Source organism: Panthera uncia, unplaced genomic scaffold (genome assembly GCF_023721935.1).
Source record: "Panthera uncia isolate 11264 unplaced genomic scaffold, Puncia_PCG_1.0 HiC_scaffold_203, whole genome shotgun sequence".
NCBI lineage: Eukaryota > Metazoa > Chordata > Mammalia > Carnivora > Felidae > Panthera > Panthera uncia.
This window is the reverse complement of record NW_026058723.1, coordinates 41,699-67,179: the sequence shown is the minus strand read 5'-3', so window position 1 is coordinate 67,179 and position 25,481 is coordinate 41,699. Positions and strand designations below refer to the sequence as shown.

Here is a 25,481-nt window from a genome sequence, read left to right as displayed (position 1 = left end):
CACAAACCGAGAGATCATGACCTGAGCCGAAGTCGGATGCTTAACTGACTGAGCCACCCAGGCGCCCCTGATGCGCTTTGTAAAATAGTTGTTAAGCATCTTTTATATCTTGGATGGAAGCGGCTTCACAGTCTTTTTTGGCTGAGTTACCTTTTTTTGTTTCTCAGAATCCTTCCGAACTTCAAGAACGCAGGGCTGAGCTGATAACAAAGGTCTGGAGGCTCGTGCTCCTGTGGCTCGAAAGCCCACAGTGCATGCTGGTTTCCCGTGATGTTTGCCCATTCAGATCTCATGACAACCTGGGAAGTGTCTCTATGGAGATAGAAACATTCTCCCCCTCGCTCCTGCCCTTTTTGACGTGTAAGAAAGCTGTCCCGGAATGAGGTTTGCTGAGGGTTATGTCTGTTTTGGCCTGTGTACGGGGGGGACACCCTGTGTCAGGGGGGTGAGCTTGGCAGGGTATGACCACTATGCTAGTATAGTCACTTTCTCTCTTTTCTGCTCACTGGAAGTAATATTTCCACATTTGACCACACCGTGGATTGGTCCGTTTCCAAGAATAGAAAATAAAGCCGTATATTAACTGTGAAAGTCCCCAAGTTAATGTTTGAGCTGCTGTATAATACCTCCCTAAGTCATTTGATTGCCTTTCCAAGATTCTTCAACTCTGTTCATCATTATCTCTGCCTCTTTTTAAAATGGAGGCAGTGACTCATGAAAGAGCTTGTTACGAGTCATAAGAAGAGCTGCTTTAATGCTTCATAATTATCTCAACTTCAGTTCAGTGTCGCACTGTTGAAGGTTAAGGAAGAAGTGTTTGGTGTTTTAAGGTGGTAAGGGAGGTAATTACAAGCTTTCAGCGCAAGGTCGAGAGAATATATAGATCTGGAGAAGGAAACTAAGTCCTCGATCTGTCCCTCAGGTGGAAAAACACAGGTAGTGCTTAGGGTAAGTGGCCCTTGTCTACAAAGAAAGCCTTGCCAAAGTAGGGCTGAAACAGATTACCGCTGCACGTGGAAGCCTGGGCGACGGACGCATCACTGGGTTCTGGGTTTGGGGGGAATTTCGAGGGGTGGGGGTTTGGAGGGGGTGCCTTACTTGGATCTTCCTGAAATCCAGAAACAACGGAAATTGACTTGTGAAAGGATAAGGGACATGGCAGCAGAACATCTCTATTCCATTGTTTAGAAGCCGCTACAGTCATTCAGGAGAGGGGCAGGAGGAGTGGCGAAGGGCAGTGAGAGACCTGGCTTCTAGGCCAAGGTTGGGATCCTAGCACTGACCTTCTGGGGTGGTCTTGTTGGTTTTATGGGTTTGCTATGAAGGATGCAGTGCTTTGGCCTTTGACGTTCGGGCTCTAATGGAGAATTTACTTACCAGTCAGGCCAAGGCCACATGCGTGGACCTGTCTGCATTCCGTGTGTCAGGGAGTGCATCTGTACTCTAAGTTATTCTCCCTGGAACTGAAGCCCAGGGTTGGCTTTGCTTCGGGGCTTTTGTGTTCTCCTGAAATCCTCCATTTGGAAAATAAAGCCCTTGGGAGTGGGAAGTAACATGTTCTCAGGATGCCTGTTGAAAGGGCAGTTCCATTCACTTAGCAGACTAAGATGAAGACAGTTACAAATCTCTGCGAGGCATGAGGCAGATTGTGGAGTTCGGCCAAGTATTAAGTTTATCTGAGTGAATTTGAAAGTTTAGATCAGTTACCGTCCAAATTTTTATTTGGGCGAGTGGAGTTTGGATTTGAAAATCTGCAAAGAAGGAGGAAGTGACCACTTCCACTGTATTTATTTATACGTATGTGTGTGTTATGTAACGTCTACGTAGCTAGAATATTTTGACTATCATGGTCCTAATAATCTGAATATTCCAGTGCTGTTAACAGACCGTGAAACAAATCCTATTTTCGTAGAAAAATGTAATGTAGGATATAAGAGCCTTTACAGACCCGAGGGGAACGGGAGGAAAGATTGTTCAACAGGTGGTTAGATCTTCATCTCATACCAGGGTAAATTTCTAATGAACTAACGAGTTAGATAGATATCATTACTGTTTAACATGGTACCGGAAGGTCTCAGCCTCAGCATTCAGGCAACAAAATGAAATAAAGGGCATATGGATCGGCGAAGAAGAAGTCAAACTTTCAGTATTTGCAGACAACATAATACTCTATGAAGAGTTAAAGATGCGTTACCTAAAAGCAACCAGAAGTCACTAAGCCACCAATAAAAACCTATAGATTACATATTGCATTCCTTTAGGAATGTTCCTGATGAAGAATAAATGTCAGCCTGGAAAAATACCGGATCAAATGATCCGGATCAAATGATATAGGAACTGAAGGGAAATGTGCAGTCACTTTAATAAGCATATTATTGCCTATTGTCCTAAAGGTTTGGGAAGAGGCCTTTAGTTTTCCAAAGCGAGTGGTGTGGTTGGAATAGTTGTTGGAAGAAAAATGTATTTATAATCTATATGTTTTAAGGTAAATTCCTTCCCATTTTTAAAAAATGTCAGGTCAGTGCCTTCTATGCATCGTCATTAATCCATCCAAATAGGAACGATTTACAGAGGGCTTGAGTCTGATTGATGGGGTCATGAGTTGAAAGACTTTGTCATGGTGAAGAGGGCACTGGGTGGGAAACGCTGACCTGTACTGGAAATGAGAAATGTCTACGTTGTGCTCTACATTCCCAAAGCTGGCTCATCAGAGCTGTTATTTCCTATTTCATATACTTGGGAAGAGATTGTTTCCACAAAGTTCATCTCTGACTGTTAGAAAGATCTAGACATAGGGTAGATTGATTGTGCAAGAGAGTCATAAATATGCCCTTCCGTTCCCCATGCTCGACCTCCTCACCCCTTCCGCCTCCTTGTAAATCATGGGCCTTCACCAGCCCCCTCTGTCATTCTACCGCATTAACAGAGAGAAGGGGTACTATTGTTGAGTCCATCGCTCTGTCAGCCAAGCTAGTGTTACTCCCTAAACGGACTAAAACATTAACCGCAACTGCTCACAAGGAGAAAAGTTATCCTCCTCTTGCTTCTTTAATGCCTGGTGGAGACCCGAGGAAGCAGTGATAAATAGAAAAGGCAAGGAGTTAAACAAATTTGGATAATACGTGCAAGCTAATGTTTCCACGAGAGTGTTATCCTTGCGTTTTCCGCATGCTTAGTCATAGAGCAGACTTTCTCAGCCTGCCCCTTAGTTATATCACCTAAGCAGTCGATGCAGAAAGGGCCTGGGAAATTAGATTTTGCAATGTTGCGTCTTCTAGAAACATCTGTAGTGTAGATTCTGCCTCGTCCCTAGAATCAAAATGGAATCAGAAGATCATGTTTCTGGGTTTGAGTCTAAAGGAATTTATTTTTGAAGGCCTGTTTGCTCTGTTATTTTTAGTGTGGGGTAGAAACATCCTGACCTTTGATACCCACTTCTATCTCATTGATGTGTGATTTCTGAAGGAAGGGATAGTCGCCAGAGTGGACCGGCATGCATTTTGCTTTACTGTTCTACTACTATGTGCTGCCTTGATTATCCAGGGGTGCACAGGACGTTCACATGACCCAAAAATCCAGAGGAGTGACGAGAAGGTCTCCCTCATGTTTCAGAGCCCCGGGGCTCTATAGATAACCTTGAAGAGAGAAAAAAGTCATTGCCCATTTTATTGATGTTGTGATTGGCAGTAAAATACTATAATGTAGACAGATTATTATACTGCAGCCAATTAGCAATAAAGAGGACATTTCAATAGATGGATTAATTAGGTGTTAAAATTTAGGCAAGTGGGAATTAACAAAGACCCCCAACGGAAGGTTTCTGCTGAGGATACCCGTGAACTAACTTTTGGTCAGGTTAAGTCCGTAAACTGAAAACAGATCAAGAGGTGTGGCCGAAGTTATCCTCAGACTCCCAGGTGTGCAGTTAGAAGGCTTTGCAGATTTATGGGCCTTTCTGCAGACTTGCCTAAGAACCAGGAAGTGAGGTCCTTGCAGGTCTCCGTGTCCTAGAGGGAAGTCCCGGACACCACGTTGTAAATGCACAGTGTGCTTGTGAGTGGCGGTTCTCCCCAGGGGGAGATGGCCTGTAGGGGAAGCCCGTGGCCATTCTCGCTGCTTTTTGTTTGTTAGATTGTCTCAGAGAAAAAGAGAGGGAGCAAGAGCAGGGGAGAGGCAGAGAGAGAATCTTAAGCAGGCGCCACGCCCAGCGCGGAGCACAGCGCAGGGCTCGATCTCACGACCGTGAGCTCATGTGGCCTGAGCCGACATCAAGAGTCGGACGCTTAACCAGCTGAGCCACCCACGTGCCCCCTCTTTTTTTTTTTTTTTTTTTGTTAATTGAAGTATAGTTGACAGACAGTGTCCCATTAGTTTCGGGGGGTAACATCGTGCTTCCACGACTCTGTACCTTAAGCTTTTCTTTTTCTTGGTGCTAGAACTTGTAACTCTTAAGGCGGTCTTGTCTTCTTGGTCAGAGAAACGGGTGTTGCTGCGTGGACAGATGAAAAGGCTCCACGGGAGCATTTAGATTGACATTTTTTTCCTTCCTGCCCCGTACTGAAGTGTCGGGTTTGTTCTTCACTTTGTTGGCATCCACGTGCGCGTAAAGCTGCGTAGCTGCGAGGCACGAGGTAGGAGGCAGGCGTGAAGAGAAGCGGTGGAAAGCCCTCTGCCTCTACCCAGGACGGACAGCAGGGGGTGACAGTGGCCAGCGGGATCTGTGATGCAAGGTGCCAGGTTCCCAGGCTCAGTCCCCGGGGGATAGTGGGGGCTCACAGTGGAGGGAGGAAAAGGATGCTCACGCGCTTTGCAGGTTATTTTATCCCGTCTCTCACAACCGGAGAGGAGCAGTGTTAGATCTTCACCTGTGTGGCTCTTCTAGTCGCGTCAGCCCTTAACACACTGGAATATTCTTGTTCCGTGTCGTCCACGTCTTCGTGGAGCACCGAGTATGGACAGAGTCGCCCTCCCCACCCCTGCCTTCTGGAGGCCACATCACCAGGGAAAGTTTCGATTTGCTGTTGTTCTTTCATCCTGACAAGCTTTTGAGGCCTTTCCGGCCCTGCCTTGGCTATCCGGTTGTAGAGAAATTTCGATCCACACGTTACCTGGAAGGATCAGGTGCACTCTGGTGCCACCAGAATGAGCGGGGTTCCGTGCGGATCTTTTTCTGTCTTCCCCACATGCCGGCCGTGGAAACATCTAACCGAGGGAAGGGCTTGGGTACCCACACCAGAAATCGTGATCCAGAAAGAAATCTAGATGGGCTTTTACCAGCCACTCACCTTGAGTTGGAACGAATTATCTTCTGAGAATCGCCTGGGCTCACAAGAGAGCCCACAGGCACTGTCAGAGCACAGCTTAGCCGTGCAGAGATGTGAAGGCAACCCTGTCTCCTTACGTGTGCCCTTGTCGCCCTCACGGAGGTGTGTGTTAAAGGATCCAAAGAAGAGGAAACGAAAAGTCTTTGATTGTGTTTTTTATTGAAGTACGTACAATATTTTGTGGGTTTTGACACTTGGGCGCGTTGCAAACTGATCACCACGGTTAAGTGCCATCTGTCCCCGTACAAAGCTACTACGGCATTATTGCCTATATTCCCCATGCTGTGTATTAACATTTCCGTGACTCATTTCTTTTGTAACTGGAAGTTTGTATCTCTTCATGCCCTTCACCCATGTCACCTCTCAACCTGCCTCTCCTTGTAAGGAGACACCAATCTGGTCTCTGTATCTGTGAGTTTTGTTTTGTTTCGTAGGTATCCCACGTAAGGGAAATCTTGCAGGATTTATCTTTCTCTGAGTTATTTCACGTCGTGTAACACCTTCAGGGTCTGTCCACGTTGCAGCAGATGGCAAGATTTCATTCTCCTTTATGGCTGAGTGATATTCCACGGGATCCGTATGCCACGTCTTTATCCTTTCACCAGTCGATGGACACTTGGGCTGCTTCTGTGTCCTCGCTGTTAACGTGCAGTGAACGTGAGGGTGCGAGAATCTTTCCAGATTAGTGCTTTTATTTTCTTCAAATACATAATCCAGCAGGGGAATTGCCAGATCATATGGTGGTTCTGTTTTCAATTGTTGGAAGACCTTCCAAGTTATGTTCCCGCCAACAGTGCACGAGGGGTCCCTTCCCTCCACCTCCTCGCCAACACTTGTTTCTTGTCTTTTTGAGCGTAGCCATTCCGACAGGTGTGGGGGGATAGCTCATCGTGGTTTTGACGGAAAGTGTATGGTCGGTGGATGCATTGTATAGGTGAAAGACGATGGATTGAGTACCTGTGGGTGCTCCTCGTGTCCTCTCTTACACTTTTTGTTCTGTCTGTAGCATAGACTCTTTGTCTCTAAAGGAGCACCAGACGGCATGCTTTTCGTGTCTGGCTCTAAAGTTAGGAGGTGGAGAAGAATTGTAGCTTGCCTTAGAATCAGGAAGCCAATTTTTAATAACTGGAATCATGGAAACTTTTGACTGGGGAAAGATCTGAGAAAGATCAGGCGTTTGTAAATCTTCTGGCTGTAGCTTCCACGCCAGCTGGTCACAAAGCCTGTGCTTGAACACCCCTGAGACACCTTTCCAGGAGCTCCGTTCTGTCTTTAGGCAGCCTGCTACAAAAGTCTCGTCTTTCTTGGGCTGACGTCTGTTTCCCATGGAGCACTTTCCCCTTGGAGCCACGTAAGAGAAGTCTACTTTCTCTTCCAAAGACAGCCTCTGTCCTGCCCTCCTGTCCTGTTTCCTGCCCTCCTCCCTTTCCCCCTTCCTGCAGCCAGTACCAAGGAGACAAGGCTTTGATTCTGTCCGTCATCCTCTGAATTCGTTCCAGCTTACCTACGGCCCCCTTAGAGTAAGGTCTGCAGAACTTGATGCTCCCGATGTGGTGTAACCAGTACCTATCACCCCTGTTTGCTCGGTGATACGTTTCTATTAAGGCAGCCAAAACTTGCATTAGAATAGCTTTGGGCTGATTGGAGCTTACCACAAAATGAATGCAAGTACCGGCTGTTTTCAAGTAAAGGAAAGGAGAGGCAAGGCTTACTAGGGGCAGATTTTTAAAAGACCTAAAGATTTTAAGTACACACTTAACAATTGGTGCTGTTGTAGTTCCTTTGGGGTGTGTTTGCTTATTTTTGTTTTTTCTTTTAACCCATCACTTATTTCAGCTTGTTAAGCTTTGAGGATTCATATTTCTGTCATTGAGAGTTAGTCCTTCCTTCCTTTGAGATTGCAGAGGACTTAGTGCTACGTTTATTAGAGCTTTTGCTACATTACATGATAGCTATTTATGTCTTTCTTCCATTCAGATATGAGTTCCTCCAGGAGAGTAATCCTATCTTATCATCATCTTTCTCCTCTCCCTCCAACACTTAGCTTAGAGTGAGTAGGCTTACTCTATTTGCGTTGAGTGAATAATTCAAAAATATTCATTCTCTCAATTTCTGCCTGGTAGTAAATAAGTTCATTGCTAAGTAAGTCGAAGAGGACAGTACCTGGATGCCTTTCGCAGCGCGGTAGAAACTTTGCCCTAGACTCTGCCCTGGACTGACTATTGATCCATTCTTTGACATTCTTTGTACGAGGAGGTTCTCCCTGTCATGCATAGTCCATTCTGCTGCAACGTTGCTTATATGTTCCTAAAAAAAATCACTGTGCTGTGCACAATGGAATAATTGGAACTGTAGGGCTTAGGGATAAAATGAGTTAGGAATACAAAAATTTCATCACTGACATTTTTTTTTTTTTTTTGAAGTAAGAACCTTATAGGGGTGCGCCTGGGTGGGTGGCTCAGTTGGCTGAGCGTCCGACTCTAGATTTCAGCTCAGGTCACGATCTCACAGTTCATGAGTTTGAGCCCCACATCAGGCTCTGCGCTGACAGTTGGGAGCCTGCTTGGGATTCTCTCTCTCCCTCTCTCTCTCTCTCTCTCTCTGCCCCTCCCCACGCCTGCCCTCTCTCTCTCTCTCTCTCAAAATAAATAAATAAACATTAAAAAATATAATAAATAAAAATTTTAAAAGATAGGAACCTTATAAAAATGGTAACGTAGTTTTACATGCATTAAGTGATAAGAGACAAATACATAAATGCTACAACGAATATGGCATTTGCCTTGAAAAAGGCCTGAAGGTGGCTTGTGGAGGCGGATGTTGGGTTGCAGCTTACGCGTTATCGTGAAGAGGTGGAAAATTGGGACACCAGACGTGGACAGGTGAGCTCCAAATGTACAGGGAGCCCCGGGGTATCAGGCAGGAGTTTGAAACGTGAGCATTCAGTGTGGTGAATGGTGGTTCACTGTGGGCTTGGTTCAGCCTGGTGCTGTTTTCCGCATTCACCTCGTGTTTCTTGGTTTGTTTGTTTTTTGAGAGAGAGAGAGAGAGAGCACGAGCAAGAGTGGAAGAGAGAGAGAGGGGGAGAATCCCAAGCAGGTTCTACATTCGCCTTGGTGTTTGATGCAGGGCTTGATCCCACGACCACGAGATCACAACCTGAGCCAGTATCGAGAGTCAGATGCTCAACCAACTGAGCCACGCAGGTGCCCCTCACCTAGTGTTTCTTGCAGGGAGGATCTGCCCGTAAGCAAACCCAACATTCACGGTGGAACAAATTCATGTTTTCAAAACAAGTGGTGTGCAGCCCTTTATGAGTCTGGTTTCTTGTTACATTTAGCACCTTTCTCTACAATTTGAAAGCTAGAGTTTGAATAGCTCTTACTTCCGGGCGCCTGGGTGGCTCCGTTGGTTAAGCGTCCGACTCGAATTTGGCTCAGGTCATGATTTCACAGTTGTGGGATCGAGCCCCGCGTCAGGCTCCGCCCTGAGCGGAGACAGATTCCCCCTCTCTCTCTGTCCTTTCCCTGCTTTCACTCAAAACAAGACAAAGCAAAACAAAAAAGGAACAGCATGGAGGAAAGACTTGTACTTTACCCATCCCATTTCTGGTTTAAAAATAAAATTTCACCTCCTATCACTCACATGGTTGTGACTTGTTGATGGCCTTAATTAAAAATAGGCTAATGTGCCAATATGATCACAGACTCTTGGAATTGGAAAGAACCCCAGAAATCAGGAGGCCCAGGCTTCTATTCAGTTCAGATGAGGAAACCAAGGCTCTAAGAGGTGAAGTGATTTCCTCAAAGTTCTGGGCCAATGAGCGACAAAGCCAGGACGTGAATCCAGTTGATTTCTGAACTGTTAATATATTTACTGCCTCTCCTCGCCAAAGCGTATCATAAGGCAGATATAAGTTCCATTCATTTAGGGGAGAAGTCTAAACTGAACTTACATTATTTCAGCCTCTCCATTTATTCATGGAGTTGCTATTCATAAACACACTTCCCATTGTTTCATTAGTGTTTACCTATAAAATCTGGCACTGCACAAGCTCACCAAGTTGTGTCTTCTTCAGACCGCATGCTCTATAATTACATGTCTTTGTTAGGGCAGACGGAAAACTGTGTTTCTTTGTACTCAAAAAGATTTAAGCATTTGCCGTGAATTGATCTGGGGTTTTGAAGGAAACACATCCCTGGTTATGTTTGTGGAATTTGTGGTGCATTACAGAGGATTAAGATTTCATTGCCTCTAGGCAGGACACGCTTTCTTTTTCCAGTTGATGGGTTTTATTTTGTTTATATCTGTTCCCCCCCAGTCCCCAACACTGACTGACTGGCTGGAAAATTGTGTCTGAAGCGCACCTTTGTGTGGAAATCATAGTCTTAGCAAGGGCCCCGCAGGCCCGTTGGCCTTGGCCACTTTGCCTGACTTGGTCATTTCTAGTGTACAAGAAATTGAACCAAAGATACGGGGTGGCACTTGAAGAAAGCAGGAGGGGATGGTTAAAAGTGTGGGGTGAATGATCATTCTCGAGGAAACGCATCGCTGCAGCGGAACACGAAGGAAGAGGAAAAGACAGCAAGACACGTTTTGCCAAATCAACTCAAGAACGCTTAGAAGGGTAACCTGAAAGAAATTCTTCGCGTCCCCGCCTTTCCTATAGGAGAGGAAATAAACCAGTGTATTTTGAGCCCTGACTGTTTGCAAAGCAGTTTTAAATTCTCACTTTTTGGAGGTAAGTTTTGTTTTAAACCTGGGAGGTAGGCATTCTCAGGGGATATTTGAATTCTAGACCCAATGCTTTGAAAACCCCCAGTTTCACCTGGAATCAGGTGCACTAAGCGTGGTGGTTAAAATAAAGCAGTTTATAGATCTGAGTAAATCAAGGTCTAAAGAAACACTGACCAGTGTCGGCGGTTAAAAATAGACTCCAGGGGTGAAATGACTTCCAGCCATTTGTCTCTGGCAGAGCGGACTAGGTTGTGGGCCAGCACATTTCCAGTCTGGGGACATTCGCCCAGTGCCCTCTGTTTTATCTTGCTCTTTCTAAGCCAGTCCTCCCGTCTTCAAGGTCAGGACTTAAGAATGGCCTTCAGTTCTGCTTTCAGATTGATTGAAAGCCTTCCTTGGCACCTGAACAAGGAGGAAATCTTCAAACGGGCACATTTCAGTTCCGTCAGCCAACGTGGCCTCTGTGAGCACAGGGAGTAGCGGTGAAGTTCCACGTGCTGCTGGGGGCGTGCCCTTGTCAGACCGAGCAGGGCGCTTGGGTGCAGCAGCGGACGAGCTGGGGAAAGACTGTTGCAGAGTGCGAACAGCCCCACGAACTGGGAGACGCTGTCATTTAGGCTCTGAGATGTCCTTGTGTCTTTGTTCAGTTCAAGTGCCTGGGGTGCCCGCGGGAATCATCACCGGGCAGCAATCTTCCGAGTGGTGATTTTCTCCTTTGGGAGGACCTTTTACCTCCAACAGAATCGAGATCTCAGATTTCAACGGTACTTGAGGTCGGGTGAACGAGCTGGGGACGAGAAGAATTTCTTTCAGGTTACCCTTCTAAGTGTTCTTGAGTTGATTTGGCAAAACGGGTCTTGCTGTCTTTTCCTCTTCCTTCGTGTTCGATGCGTTTCCTCAAGAAAAGGGTGATTCAACAATTGTATTTTCAATCCGCAGGGGGTTTTTTGCAGCTTAAGAAATTAACTCTTACCCCTTGCCTTGTTGTAGAAGACTTTATTCTATAAACCTTCATCTTATCCCCCTTGTTTCAGTTTTGGGGTGTGTGTGTGTGTGTGTGTGTGTGTGTGTGTGTGTGTTTGCCATCATAGGGATTTCCAGGACAAAACCCTGTCCCCCTTCAACCCCATGTACTTTGGACCCCATGATTGCAGCATTCTTACCGGCATTTATTGGTGCTTGATGTTTCATTGCTGGGTGATTTGTCTATGTAGTTCTTAGCAGTTCTGTTTAGCTAATTTTGAAAAGGTTTTTTGCTTTGGTTTTCTCATATTGAGTATATTAGGCCCATTGCACAGTTACTTGACTCTGTATCACCTTTGTGGATTTAAACCGTGTTCTGATGCAAGTGTAAATACGATAAAAGGTGAAAAATAAAAATCCTCTGACACCTCCCTATGACTAGTCCCCAAGTGAAGCCATGTACATTTTCACATTTTCTCAATACACATAAAACTGTGTATTTGTACTCATAAAGTCTGTAGACAGCATGCAGACCACAAGCATATTCCTTTTTTTTTTTTTTTTTTAAGTAGGCTCCAGTGCAGGGCTTGAACTCACAACCCTGAGGTCAAGACCCTGAAATGAGATCAACAGTGGATGGCTCAGTCAGTCAAGCGTCCAACTTGGGCTCAGGTCCCAATATCACAGTTTGGGAGTTCAAGCCCTGCATCGGGCTCTGTGCTGACAGCTCAGAGTCTGGAGCCTGCTTCGGATTCTGTGTCTCCCTCACTCTGCCCTCTCCCCTGCTTGTGCTCTCTTGCTCTCAAAAATAAAAAATAAACCTTAAAAAAAAGAGAGAGAGAGACACTTAACTGACTGAGCCACCCAGACTCCCCAAGCATATTCCTAAAGAGGCTTTACCTACCTTCGATTATTAAGATATTCCTCCTTTAACATGATGTGCTTTGGATTGCCCTGCTTTTGTTTTGTTATAGGAAAAAAAAAAAAAAACCCAAAACTATTAGAATCTTTTATGATTCAAAATAGAACATTAGTTTTATTATATATCAAAAATGGATGCTTAAACTTCATAATAGCTTCCAATTATTTTACATTTGCTTGTGTTATATACTATTATTTTATTGCAGTATAATGTTCAATTATGGAAATGACTCCAAAGAGACATGATTTTTCTGGCTTAATGTGTAATTGTTTATTGAGTATTTTTCTCATTATAGCGTTTTTTTTTTCTTTTTGAATTGCAGATATAAAGAAACTTACTTAGATTTTGTAAATTGATTATTATGTGGCTACAGAAATCAAATATTTGCCAAGTACTCACTATATATGGAAGGCATTGTGTTTGGGATTGAAATGAAGGCACAGATTTTAAGCGGTCCCTCCTCCTCTCTGAAACTAGTCACACGTACTAAAACACCAGTAGAGTAAATGCCTAGTAAGTTCCCTGGGCATTTAGTCTCTAGAAGTTCTTCAGAGGGTTGGGGCGGGGGAGGGGGGGCAGGGGCTCTGGTGCCTGGAGAAGGTTTAGCAAGGTCGTTTGACTAAAACAGGGCTTCGAAAGGCAGAATTCAGAAGCACCTGTATGTGTGTAGAGGGGACAGAGCCGGAGACGGAAATCCTGGGTGCTTATCCGGAACAGAGCAAGAGTACAACAGAGGGCCATGGAGAGGAGCTGGGGCTTTATTCTACGTGTGGGGAGAAGCCATTGGAGGGTTTCAAACCGGATTGACATGACCGCATGGTCTGGTTTATATCTCAAAGGCTCACTCGGGCTGCTGGGGAGCAGCAGATTCTGTAACCGTTGGTTCCTTTGTGTTAAATGGCCTCGGAAGCAATAATTCACACCCGAATTATTAATATTTAGGGATAAGTTAAGGGGGACTGCAAATAGATAAGTGCTATGACTCTGAGCTTTGATGGTGGGTACGGGGGGAGCCAGAGTGGAAGGAGGCAGGGATAGACTCGATTTTAGTCACATTGAGCCAGGGATGATGGTGGGACGGTCAGGTGCACGCGGTCTTGGGGAATTTGGAAAAGAAACAAAACGGGTGCCGTGTTTTGCCTTTTGCTACTCCGGTTTGAAGACATTTCTGAAGGTAAAGTTCAGGTAATTGCAGGAGGGTGGAAGCCATTGCGACAGCCCAAGTTGCAAGCCTCCACTTGGGACATTTGCCTTCCGGGATTATAGTTGGAACTGGGAGGCAACACTACGGTTTTTTGGCCACTGACTCCAGTTCCCGAGGACAGTTATTACAACTTCCCACGGTTTATTTCTGGAGAGTGGTTGTAGCATTTCAGATTTGAGAGGCAAGTCAAGCAGACAGGTAGTTTCGGAGTCCAGAGTGCCAGCCATTCCTCTGTGGAGCCCCACGGATAGGTAGTTTCTAAAAGGCCGATGGCCGTGTCCTCCTCACTGCCTTCCTGGACTGCCTTATCGACCCGGCGCTTCAAATTTTGTATCTGAGCATGTTTCCTCTTTCTAGGATAAATTGAGGATGATGAAAACATGAGGATATAAAATGATGAAAATTGAGGATATAAAACATGGATGGTTTATAGAAAATCACTGTAAGGATTGGTAGACATGTTCCCTAAAAAAGATAAAATATTTCAAATATAGGGAACAGAGCAACACCCCCCCTCCCATACACCCCCACACAAACACACACCCCAGTTTTAAAAACCTCTTTCAGCTTCACAAAAGTCACGGCGGGGAATAAGCAGATTTTCTCCTTCTGCTCCTTGAGAAAACTCTTTGGTGTAGGGATCCTTAGTTTATAACTTAAGATGTGGCGTGTGTCAAAATCCGTACAAATCAAGTGCATAGTGTTTGTTAACCTACAGGTGAAATGTTTGAGAAGACTGAGTTCTGGAACGGGAGAAAGGAAAGTACACAAATGATTCTGTTCTTCCCAGGGGCATGCTACCAGCGGCTTGTTAGGGAACTCATGGGATCTCAGAAGTCATGTAGTCCAGTCTCCGTTCCACAACTAACTCCTCAGAGTTTTTGTCATGGTCATTCTTGACATGAGTGCTCCCTCGCTATGCCCAGCGAAGAGCCGATTAGAACATTAGCTTGTTCCCCTATGGCAGCCGAGGCCATCACAGGTGGAAGGTTTGCTCTGCAATACACATCCTTTGGTCTTAGCTCTGCCCGTGACGTCATTCGCAGAAGGTCTGCTTCCTCTTCCATGGGACAGTCATCAGGGCCTTGAAGGTGCCTCACGGCCGTGCTTACAGGCAAGACTCTGTAACTCCCCGTTCTACGTGGTGAATGTGCATGGAGCCAGGATGGGAAATAATCACCACGAATAAGAGCTCGCTGTTGTTGAATTCACAAGAGCTTTCATGACTACGTCCGGTACCAGAGGCAGCTTCTAATCGTCTCCCACCACCCCGCCCCTCCAGCAGCCTACATGCTGGTAGAGAACCCACCCGGGAAGGAATGGAAGAAGTAATTTCCAACAGTGGCCTTTGGGAGGGGGAGACACTGAAGGACTGGTGACCTTGTGGATGGCATCCCTCGGCAACGGTGCCGGCTGAGGCTTTCCCAGTAGTCTGTGGAACAGTGCTTTGCAAACTTGGACTTGCGTATGGACGGGGGCTGCAAATTGAACTCTATGACAAGATCTAGGTGATGCTAGCGTTGCTGATCTGGGGGCCACACTTGGAATAGCGAGGTTGTAGAACACCCTGGAATCATAGTATGAGGGGGTGGATGGTTTGGGACCAGAAAGCCAAAAGTGCCTTAGAGAAACTGTCAAGAGTCCTCTCTTTCCTGATCTCTCTCCTTTAAACAATCACAGGCTCTATGATATCAGGCACAAACAAGCAACTCGCACAGATTCATTCTAGAGGCATCTGTGGTGCTCACCCATAAGCTAGTCAGACAGATTGCCGGCGTTTGGCAACACCCAGGTCCCATGGGCCACAGCAGGTTGTTTGAACAGACTTGGGGAGATTCGTCATCTGTCCTCAGGAGTACGGGCGGGCATGTCTGAAAGCTGACGGAACTTTCCTTGCCAAATGAATGCACGCTATTTCCCAAGGCAAAACCCACTTCTTGCAGTGACCTGCTGAGAACAGGATGGGAGTGGCTCTTGGAGTTTTCCCACAGTGCATTGCAGAAACATTGGTTTTAGGATATTTGAAGAAGCTTTGAAGGAAGAGCCTCCTCCTCTGCTACTCACCGAGTGACAGCAGCGTGAACTTGGTAGAGACCTGAGGGCCCTGATCGTGCCCGTGGGAATGAACCTCCCCCTCTTCCTCTGCAGCTCTCAGGGCACAGCAGGGGCCAGAGTGGTCCACCTGCCTTGCATCTGTGATCCCCTCCTCCCTTCTCTCCAGAACAGAAAAACTTCCTCGCCACTATGAGGAATCACAAAGGTTCGCTTCACTCCTGCATACTAGGGTAACCTGAGACCTTCTCTCTGATACCTGGACCCTGAGGAGAAGGTGGTTTTGAGGGAAAAGAAGTAGATGGAGGGATGTTGGATGATGCAGGTGACACTCACGTTCTAGAAGGATGAAGTGTGCATTAGTTGCAGACTCTGAAGCAGTGAGAGAATAAGCCAGTGTTGACTGGAACTTACGTCATCCCTGCGTTGCGGAAGGTTAAGAAGAAACGGGGCCGGGGAGTATTTGTATGTAGGGCCAGGGAGCTGAGAAAAACCTAGGATAGACTCGACTCACGGGAGGGAAATTCTAACTTCCCGTCCTCATACCCCCCATCCCAGCCTCTTTACTCAGGGTCCCAGTGATTGTCTAATCTGTGCCTGAAGTCAGGTAAAACGGGTCACAGTGTGCAAAGCAAGAAGTTAGAGTGCTTGATAAAATTTCAGTACATCTTTGGTACTGGTGGCTTTTTACCTTTGTCCTTGAGAAAATCATCTTTGGTAGAATTCAGAGTGTTGAAAATAAGGTTTAAACCCTACAAGCCAACCTTTGCCAACCTTGACGGGCACACTGACCTCTTAGAGCGTGAATGTTACTGGCCACATGTCTCATTCCCTGGCCCCATATCATGAACGTGTTAATACCACAGACATGTACAGATCCAAGAAAGGTTGCTTATTCCAGTAAAAGACCAAATGCCAAGGACACGATACACCAAAGCCTCAGAAGGTGACCAGGATCAGATTAGCCTCACGATTATTGCCCTTTCTGACTGTGGACAGGAAACCCTCAGGCGAAGACGTTAGAAGTTAGCAGCAAGCCACGGTATAGGAGGAAGGTGTCACGTCTGCAAACAGATCTGTAAGCTTGACAGCTTTGGAGTCCTCACTTTCCTTAGCAATGAAAATGTTGGGGGAGGGCTGTCTTGCCACATTCTTTGCTTCTCCCTCACAGCCTCACTTGATTGTTCTGCGTGTGAAAGATAGGATGATTAGGTACCAGGAAGACTGTTTCTCAAACCAAACACCTAAAGTTGTAATTCGTTTTCAGTGCTTTGGTCCCACCTCCTGGAGAACTTCCAAAATAAGCAAATGGGCTCCTTGTTGTCCTCCAGTCTAAGGAATGTGTGCTGTGGCTTTTGTTAGGGTGAGAGCCTTGTTCCTTAGATTTGCTGTTTATGGAGAGCAGGCAGGCTGTGTTGCATGAATACAGACCTGGGGTTGAAAGTCCTTTTAGAACTTTCCCTTGTTAGAACCCAGAAGTATCTTGTTAGGTTTTTCTTTTTCTTTTTCTTTTTTTGCTTTTTTTAAAAAACATTTAATCTTATTTTATTTTTATTGAAGTTTATTAATTTCTTTTGAGAGAGAGAGAGAGAGAATGTGTTTGTGTGACCTGGGGAGGGGCAGAGAGACAAGTAGAGAGAAAATCCCAAGCAGGCTCTGCGCTGTTCAGTGCGGAGCCCAAGATGGGGCTCGAACCCACGAACCGCGAGATCACAACCCGAAATGGAATTACGAGTCGGATGCTCAACCGACTGAGCCACCCAGGCGCCAGAGTGGGCACTGGTTTTAAAGGTGGCTGTGCCTGTGTGTGTGAACATGCCCAGTGTCGTGTGGGGGCACCCGGTCCACAGCCAGACAGGGCTGATGAGGACAGGCCAGGCGACTGAGACCCAGCCGCTGGAGGGCAGAGGCAGAGAAGCACGGGGGATGGAAAGCAAGCAGGAGGTGATCTTGTCCAGGTGATGAATATGGAGGCCGGCTGGAAGACCCAAGGAAGAATAATGGGGATCTGTCTTTGAGGCCAAAGTGCAAAAGTTTGGGCTTTCTCTGAAACTAATACTTGGAGTTTTTCCAGGGTGCTGACGTGATTGGAGATTTTATCCTTCGATACCTTGACTCTCCCATCAGGCCCGCACATGGCGTCCGTTCAGTTGCTTTGGGCCTAAGACTGATCCTTGGGGCCATACAGCGGGATAAAAGTGCCCTACCATCAATAACTCCAAATCGATAAGATATATAGAGATCTTCATTAGCTCTGATTAGCTAAGCTTATCTCTGAACCTCACAGATAACAGACACTGACCTAGAAGGCCGAAGGTTTCCTGCCACTTCCATACTTTTCCCTCAGTACCTGTTCTACGCCAGCTCCTGGAAGTCTGGGGCCGTCTCTTGTTCGTCTTTGTAGCCTCAGGGCCGAGCACAGGGCTGGGCACACGAAGGGACACTAGTCTTTTCTTTGTATGAAGTGAGAAAAGCCAATTATATATATGACATTGACACTCTAGGGTTTTTTCAAGACTTTTTGATGCCCCCGTCTCTACCCCCGACAGATCACAGTCTACTTTTCTCCTCCTTTTGGAGGAGAAACAGTTCGCCTTTGCTCCGATTTGCTAAGAGACTGCAAAAGAAATACAGTGCAAGCCCAGGTTGACCTTCAAGGCCACATCATTCTGTAGGCAGAAGCCATCCTAGTGGGCTGCAGTCTGCACATTCAAGGCTGAAGGCAGATTTTTGGCCTTAAGGCATCAGAAAGAAACACGGGCGTACGCTTAAGGGTGGATGCTTTTCGTGGTGCGAGGCTTACGAGGAATAAACTTGAAATAGGTTTGAGTACATTGACCTGTAGTCTGTCGATTTTTCTTCAATGCCTGTCGTAGGTTAATCTTGGAACCTAGGTGATAGCCAAAGTAGCTTGTCTGATGATGTCAGCCTCTAACCTGCTGGTCCCCACACAGCTTTCCCAGTGGGCTTGCTGGTGTTTTGGCAGATACAACGGCTATTTTTTCCTGTTTAGGATTTTGCTTTTACCAGGAGCCCTGGAGGCCCTCGGAGGTTTGCGATACAGACTTCAGCCCACAGCTTAGCCTCCCAGATGGTAATTAATGTTTACACAAAATGACAAGCACAAAATGGAATCTCTCTGAGCCCTGCCAAGCACCCACCATTCCCCTGATCTCCCACTCTTGCAGTGTTTGAAAATTAATTTGCCTTGAACAAACAGTGGGTTTTCCTCAATTTATTTGTACAGTTTCAGTGACCGAGCAGAAGAGCTGCGAGGCTGAATGTCATCCTTCCATTCGTTCGAGTAATTGAATCTGCTAATGGAACAAACTGGTCTCTGTTTAATGATTTGAAGAAAAGACGGAGAGGAGGAAAATAAAGAAAGGTGTATTTTGGAGGAGGTAGACCTTTTCTGCAGAACACCATTGCAATGCAGAGCTCTGGGGACAGAATCCAAAACTTGGGGAGAGTTCAGAGTATTGCTGAATTAATTCAGTAGTGCAATTTTTGTTTTTATTTTATTTTATTTTATTTTATTTTATTTTATGTATACCATTCATTGTCAAGTTAGCTAACAAACAGTGTATACAGTGTGCTCTTGGTTTGGGGGGTAGATTCCCGTGATGCATCGCTTACATCCAACACCCAGTGCTCATTCCAACAAGTGCTCTCCTCAATGCCTGTCACCCATTCTCCCCTCTCCCCCACCCGCCCCATCAACCCTTTTGTTGTAATAAGTATATACAAAATACGCAGTCTTTGCTAAGAGGAGGTTTTGTTTGAGGTAAAAGAATAGACAAGAAGAATGGATATGGCTAGTAACTGTAAATAATTCAGTGTTGATTCACAGAAATAGGACGCTTCCGTATGTTTCTGGGCTTTCTAATGTTGAACATTTTCAGCATTTATTAATGTTTCCACTCTGCCTTAATTTAAAGTCTGGGTCCTTCCGCCACCACACCTTATTTGGATGCAGTCTTCACTCCGTCTGTGTGGTGAGGTCTTGGTGGCTCCGTCATTTGGACAAATAAATAGAGCCGTTAACTGGAAGGCAGAATAACGTAAAAATAGGACACACCTGTATCTAGGTGCTGTGGGTCAGACATTTGAAAAGATGGATGGACACATTGCCTAATGGCCAGTGCCCCACGTAGTTTCCTTGTTGTCTTTAAGGCTTGTGCATATTTGCTGCAGTAATGACCTTGTCATGAGTACACCATAATAGGGCTCTCTAATCGAGTGTAAAGACATGGGAAGACAAGAAGCACAGAAATGTGCCTTAGGGGAATTCTTCCCACTTCTCTTCTTCCTCCTTAATCATCAATATCCCCCCAGTTCCTTTCTGTCCAAATACACCCAGTTAGAACCAGTTGGAAACGTTGCCAAGGAGATGGAAGGCCATATCCTATCCCCATTTCTGAAAGGCAAATATTTATCTGTCCTCCGGATAAAGAGCTTTTTTAAAAAAATTCTGTCTAGTGGGTAAAGCAGTTTGACTACAATAAAGTCACTTTCTGAATTGACTTCTTCGATGGTGCAGTTAGATTGTCCGTGAAAGGACTCATTTAAAAACACACAGTTGAGGGGCACCTGGGTGGCTCAGTCGGTTAAGCGTCTGACTTCAGCTCAGGTCAGGATCTCACGGTTTGTGGGACACTAACCCCGTGTCAGGCTCTGTGCTGACAGCTCAGAGGCTGGAGCCTGCTTCAGTTTCTGTGTCCCCCTCTCTCTCTGCCCCTCCTCAGATCTCAGATCATGTTCTGTCTCTCTCTCTCTCTCTTTCTTTCTCTCTCTCTCTCTCTCTCTGTCTCTCTCTCTCTGTCTCTCTCGCAAAAATGAATAAATGTTAAAAAAAAATACATAGTTGACCCTTGAACCACCTGGGGTTCGGAGCCCTGGTACCCCCTCCTACACAGTCAAAAATGCACTGTTAACCTTTACCTACCCAAACACTTTACAAACAGCCTACTGTTGACCAGAAGCCTCACCAGTAACATAAACCGTTGTTTAACACATATTTTGTATATGTATTATATACACTGTCTTCTTACACTAAATTAAGGCCAGAGAAAAGAAAATATTAAGCAGATTATAAGGAAGGGAAAATACATTCACGGTATTGTACTGTATTTATATTTAAAAAAAAAATCTACATGTACGTGGACCTGTGCAGTTCAAACCTATCCTGTTCAGGGGTCAGCTGTAATGCCTTCTTTTTTTTTTCTTTTACAATAATAGTCCATATTTACTATAGAAAGCTTGTTTTGGAAAGTTAGAAAAATTTTTTTTAAATGAAAAGCTGTGGTTGTTTCTGAATGATGGGATTACGATGAACATTTTGATGTATATCTTTCTAATCTTTTTTTCTGTGCCTGTGTATACCCACGTATACAGGTAATTTTCATTTTTGAGAGTCCATACTGGTGATAGTGCCCTTCGTTTTACTTGGTAGTAATTTTGTGAAGAAACGTTTTCCATGAAACGATTTTCAACTGTAGCTTTGGGAACACCGATTGTTTAGTTTGTGCTCTACCTCATGGAAAGAACTTAATTTTTACAACAACCCTTTGAAGCACTTCACCGTATTTTGCCGTAAGTTATTGGACGTCTGGAAACATAGTAGTTCATCACAGGGGCATAACACAGCAAATCTCAACCCTACCACTCCCAATGCACTTTTTGTGTAATATAAGAAACATTTAGGGGCACCTGGGTGGCTCAGTCAGCTAAGCGTCCGACTTTGGCTCAGGTTATGATCTCACGGTTTGTGAGTTCGAGCCCCACGTCGAGCTCTGTGCTGACAGCTCAGAGCCTGGAGCCTGCTTCCGATTCTGTGTCTCCCTCTCTCTCTGCCCCTCCCCTGCTCACACTCTGTCTCTCTCTCCTACGAAAATAAACAAACATTCAAAAAACAATTAAGGGGGCGCCTGGGTGGCTCAGTCGGTTGAGCGGCCGACTTCGGCTCAGGTCATGATCCCACGGTCCGTGAGTTCGAGCCCCGCGTTGGGCTCTGGGCTGACAGCTCAGAGCCTGGAGCCTGTTTCGGATTCTGTGTCTCCCTCTCTCTGCCCCTCCCCCACTCATGCTCTGTCTCTCTCTGTCTCAAAAATAAATAAACGTTAAAAAAAAATTAAAAAAAAAAAAGAAAGACAAAAAACAATTAAAAAACATAATGTGTTCTTATTTTTTACTTTCTGGAACAAAATATATAGTCCAATTCTTATCTATACACATGATTTAAAAATGCACACAAAACCCTAATGAAAAGTAAAGGAGAAACAAGTAGCAAGTAATTTGTTATTATTAGCGTAACATGATTTTAAGTATGTAAATATTTACATTAGAAGACAACGAAATGGTCAGATGTTTGAGTCTGTACATGGGATGGTGTATAAATATGGCTGCTGCAAAAGCAGATCCATACAGGTCCGTGGGTCTTGATAATTCAAGTGCCAGGATTAACCATACCATTGGTGTCGTGATTTACCCAAATGGTGAACAACTAACTGTGGGTTGTTCGTGACAAGACATGACATCACAGACACAGGGGCATACAGTGGTTGCATTCGTGGAAAATCCAGTGTATTAACACTATACAAAAGTTATTTTGCGTTCATATGCAAAAACAGAGTTGGGTTCTAGATTCTTCAGCTGTGCAAATGTCCAGTGGGATTTTAGAACATGAACTGAGATGTGTGGCCTTGTCCTTCTCATGTCCCTAAGAGCCACCAGTGCTGTCCAGCCACTGTGACAGCCAATCCCACTCCACAGAGTTTGAGAACTCCACTAGGGGTATCCTCGAAGGAGAACCACCTCTTACATGGCTTTGACTTGTTTCTCTCTCTCTCTCTTTCTCTCTCTCTCTCTCTGTCTCTCTCTCTTTCTTCCCCCCCTCTCTCTTTCTTCCCCCCTCTCTCTTTCTTCCCCTCCTCTCTCTCTCTCTCTCTCTTTCTTTCCCTCTCTCTCTCTCTGTCTCATCATAAAACATAGGTGTTTGAACATAGAAGTTCTCAAAGCATTTTGGAGGTACATTTCTGAGACTTTCTGGGCCCTGTCATTTTCTTGTTAGGTTTGTCCCCAAGTATTACATGATTTTTGTTATTATAAAGGGGCTCATTTTTAAATTTTACTTTCTGTTCACTATTGCTGGTATGTAGAAAAGCTACTAACGTGTGTGGAATTTTTTTATTTGCATATTTTACTGAGTTCTCTTATTCTCATACATTTCTCATCTGATTGTGTTTTCTAGCTAGACTATTATTATTATTTTGTAAATAGTTTTGCCTCTTCCTTTTTTTTGTTGGTTTTCAATTTAAAAAATTTTTTTAATGTTTGTTTATTTTTGAGAGAGAGACAGTGCCAGCGGAGGAGGGCAGAGAGAGAGAGGGAGACACAGAATCGGAAACAGGCTCCAGGCTCTGTGCTGACAGCCCATGACACGAGGCTCGAACGGGGCTCGAGCTCGTGGACTGTGAGATCGTGACCTGAGCTGAAGTCGGATGCCTAACCTACTGAGCCACCCAGGCACCCCTGTTAGTTTTTAATTTCAATGACAAGAATATTGTGTTTCTTACAGGTATACTCCACACTGTCTATAACACCAAATATACCTGGTACATATTTCTGGGTTGAAGGGAAGGTGCTGACCATTGAGTCATTTTCCAGTTTACTTTTGTGATCAGATTTATTTGTTTTTGAGTCAGTTTTAGTAGTTGAGATCTTTTCATAAAATCCACTTATTTTCAAATCTATTATAAACTCATGCGTTATATTTTCTTATCTTATAGAAAATATACTCTCCATGTTTGTGGTCATACCGCTATTCACATTCTCAGTTTTGTTTGCTATGTTTTGTTTTGTTTTTTTTCACGCTCAGACTTTTTTAATGCATGACCAGTTTTCTTTTTAAATTTTTAATAGGTCAGGGGCACCTGGGTGGCTCAGTTGGTTAGGTGTCCGGCTCTTGATCTGGCTCAGATGTTGATCTCGGGGTCTTGAGTTCAAACCCCACCCACGCTGGGCTCTGTGCTGGGTTGAGGTGTGGAGCCTACTTTAAAAAAAAATGTTTTTGTTTTTTTTAAATAGATAACATGATCACATGATTCAAAAATTTAAATATATATGTATGTATACAGTCAAATAATCTCCCCCTCCTCCCGCTCCCTAAATGTCTGGTTTTCCTGCCTGAGCCCCCAGACGGGAAACCACAGTCACTGGTATCTTAGATACTCCTCCAGAGCTCCTTTATGCATAAAGTAAAAATGAATGTATATTGTTTTTCTTCTGTTTTTCACAGAAGCTAGCACTATGCCGTATGTGATATATACAGAGTTGATTCCTTTCCAAGCTGTAGTACCTTCCACACTGTGGATATACCAGATTTGTACGTAACCAATGTCCGAGTTCCTCTTTCTTTCCAAATTTGCGATTCAAACCACGATGTTGTTTCATTGTGTCTATAGGGCTCCAGTCAAAAGAATTCCATGAGTTTCTTGGCCAAGTGTTGCCAAATTACCCTCCACTGAAGTTGTGGGCTTTCTATTCTACTAGTAAAGTACAATCGCCGGCCCATTTTCCCCAAGGAACTTGTATCAGATGTGTATCGAAAGGAAACAGGAGTTTTCCTAATCTGCCTTTATCTTTAAAAAAAAAAAAAAAATGTTTTTAGTCAAGGTTTTTTTTTTTTTACATTTTTTAAAGTTTCTTATTTATTATGTATTTTTGAGAAAGAGGGGTGTGAGCAGGGGAGGGGCAGGGAGAGAGGGAGAATCTCAAGCAGCCTCACTCTCAGCACGGAGCAGAACAAGGGGCTCGAACTCACAAAACCACGAGATTGTGACCTGGGCCAAAAATCAAGAGTCAGACGCTTACCTGACTGAGCCACCCAGGCGCCCCTGAGTCAAGTTTATTGAGATATAGTTTACATGTAGTAAATTCACCCTTTTTACTGTATACTGTGCAGTGTCATTTTAATTTGCGTGTATTTTATTATAAGCATGATGTGTTATTTTTATAATCACAAGAAGGGCGATTCTAAAACCCCAAAATGTAATGAGTAACACTTGTAAGTAAGACTGGTCCATTTGCACATTCTTATTTCTTTCAACCTCAGCAAATTTCATCCTTTGGCAAACTCAGAGCACACAGAGCAATACAAAATGGTTTTTTTTTTTTTAATGTGTTCATGCCAATTTTGGAGAAGCACAGTAAGACAAATTGACTGCCAAGATGGAAAAGCTTAACTGGGAAGATACATTTATTGAATAATTGAAAGGAAGAGGAAATGCATTACCGATTAGCCACAAAAATGCATGACGCCTAATCTGTGCCTCAAGAGACTCATGTAAATGGGGAGTCGTAAAACTGTCTCAGCCCCCGAGTTCTTACCAGCCTTCTAACCTGCCACTCTTGCTTCTGGGTTGCATCGGCAGACTGATGATCGCTTTCAGGTTTAGCTGAAGTCCAAGTGTTCTAGCAACTCTTTCCTACCCTTTCCTAGCTTTCCTGCCCCTTTGCACTGTCTCTATATACCAAATATTGTAATGGACTCTTGGATTTTACCATTACCTGCTTTGTTCAGGATTTTTGTTTCGGAGGGGGCAGCAACGCGTAAATCAGAGAAAAAGCAATTAATGGTGGCAAGAGTGAGGACTAGAACAAAAGCCCTCTGATTCATTAAACAGCCAGGTGACCTCCATCAAGTGCATTCCCCAACTTCTCGGGGCTCATTCGCCGTCTAATCGGAGAGGATTGGATAATAAGATCCTTGCTACTCACAGAAAGAGCCAAGGCTCAGTAGTATCACCTGGGAAATAGAAAGGGAGACTCTGGAGCCCCATCCCAGAATTCCTGAGTCCAAATTGGCATTTTAATCAGGTGTGCAGGTCATTTGTATGCACCTTCAAGTGCATGGTTTTCCCAGATTCTGGTCTCACACTGAAATTCTGGGCTTCTGGGTTCCCGGAGTCATTCATCATAGCCCCGTAGGAATTTGCAGGGCTCACTAGGGAGATTTCGGCATTCCTGTGCACCCCCCTCTGGTTGTCCGGGATGGTGATCCAGTCTGCTCCCCGCCCCCCTAACTCTAGCTGTGTCTAGGTTGGTACTAACCGACAGTGACAAGGGGGCAACAGAGGAGACACGAAAGCCAACCCCCTTTGTCTTTACAGAGCCTTGGGAAGCAAGCCCAAGGCTGTGCCACACCCCCTGCCAACTTGGCTGTGTTGTCCTCATTCTAGAGGCTCATTAAATAAAGAACGAGGAGATAAATATAGTCAAG

The 25,481-nt window shown here is 44.8% G+C and overlaps 1 non-coding gene across 1 annotated transcript; it reads right to left on the bottom strand.

Annotated features, from left to right (window-relative positions):
* Positions 1 to 16,876: 16,876 nt before the first annotated feature.
* On the bottom strand, positions 16,877 to 16,968 carry TRNAT-CGU (transfer RNA threonine (anticodon CGU)). The gene is given in 2 exon segments: positions 16,877 to 16,924; positions 16,932 to 16,968. It is a non-coding gene; the product is annotated as a tRNA-Thr (tRNA).
* Positions 16,969 to 25,481: the final 8,513 nt, after the last annotated feature.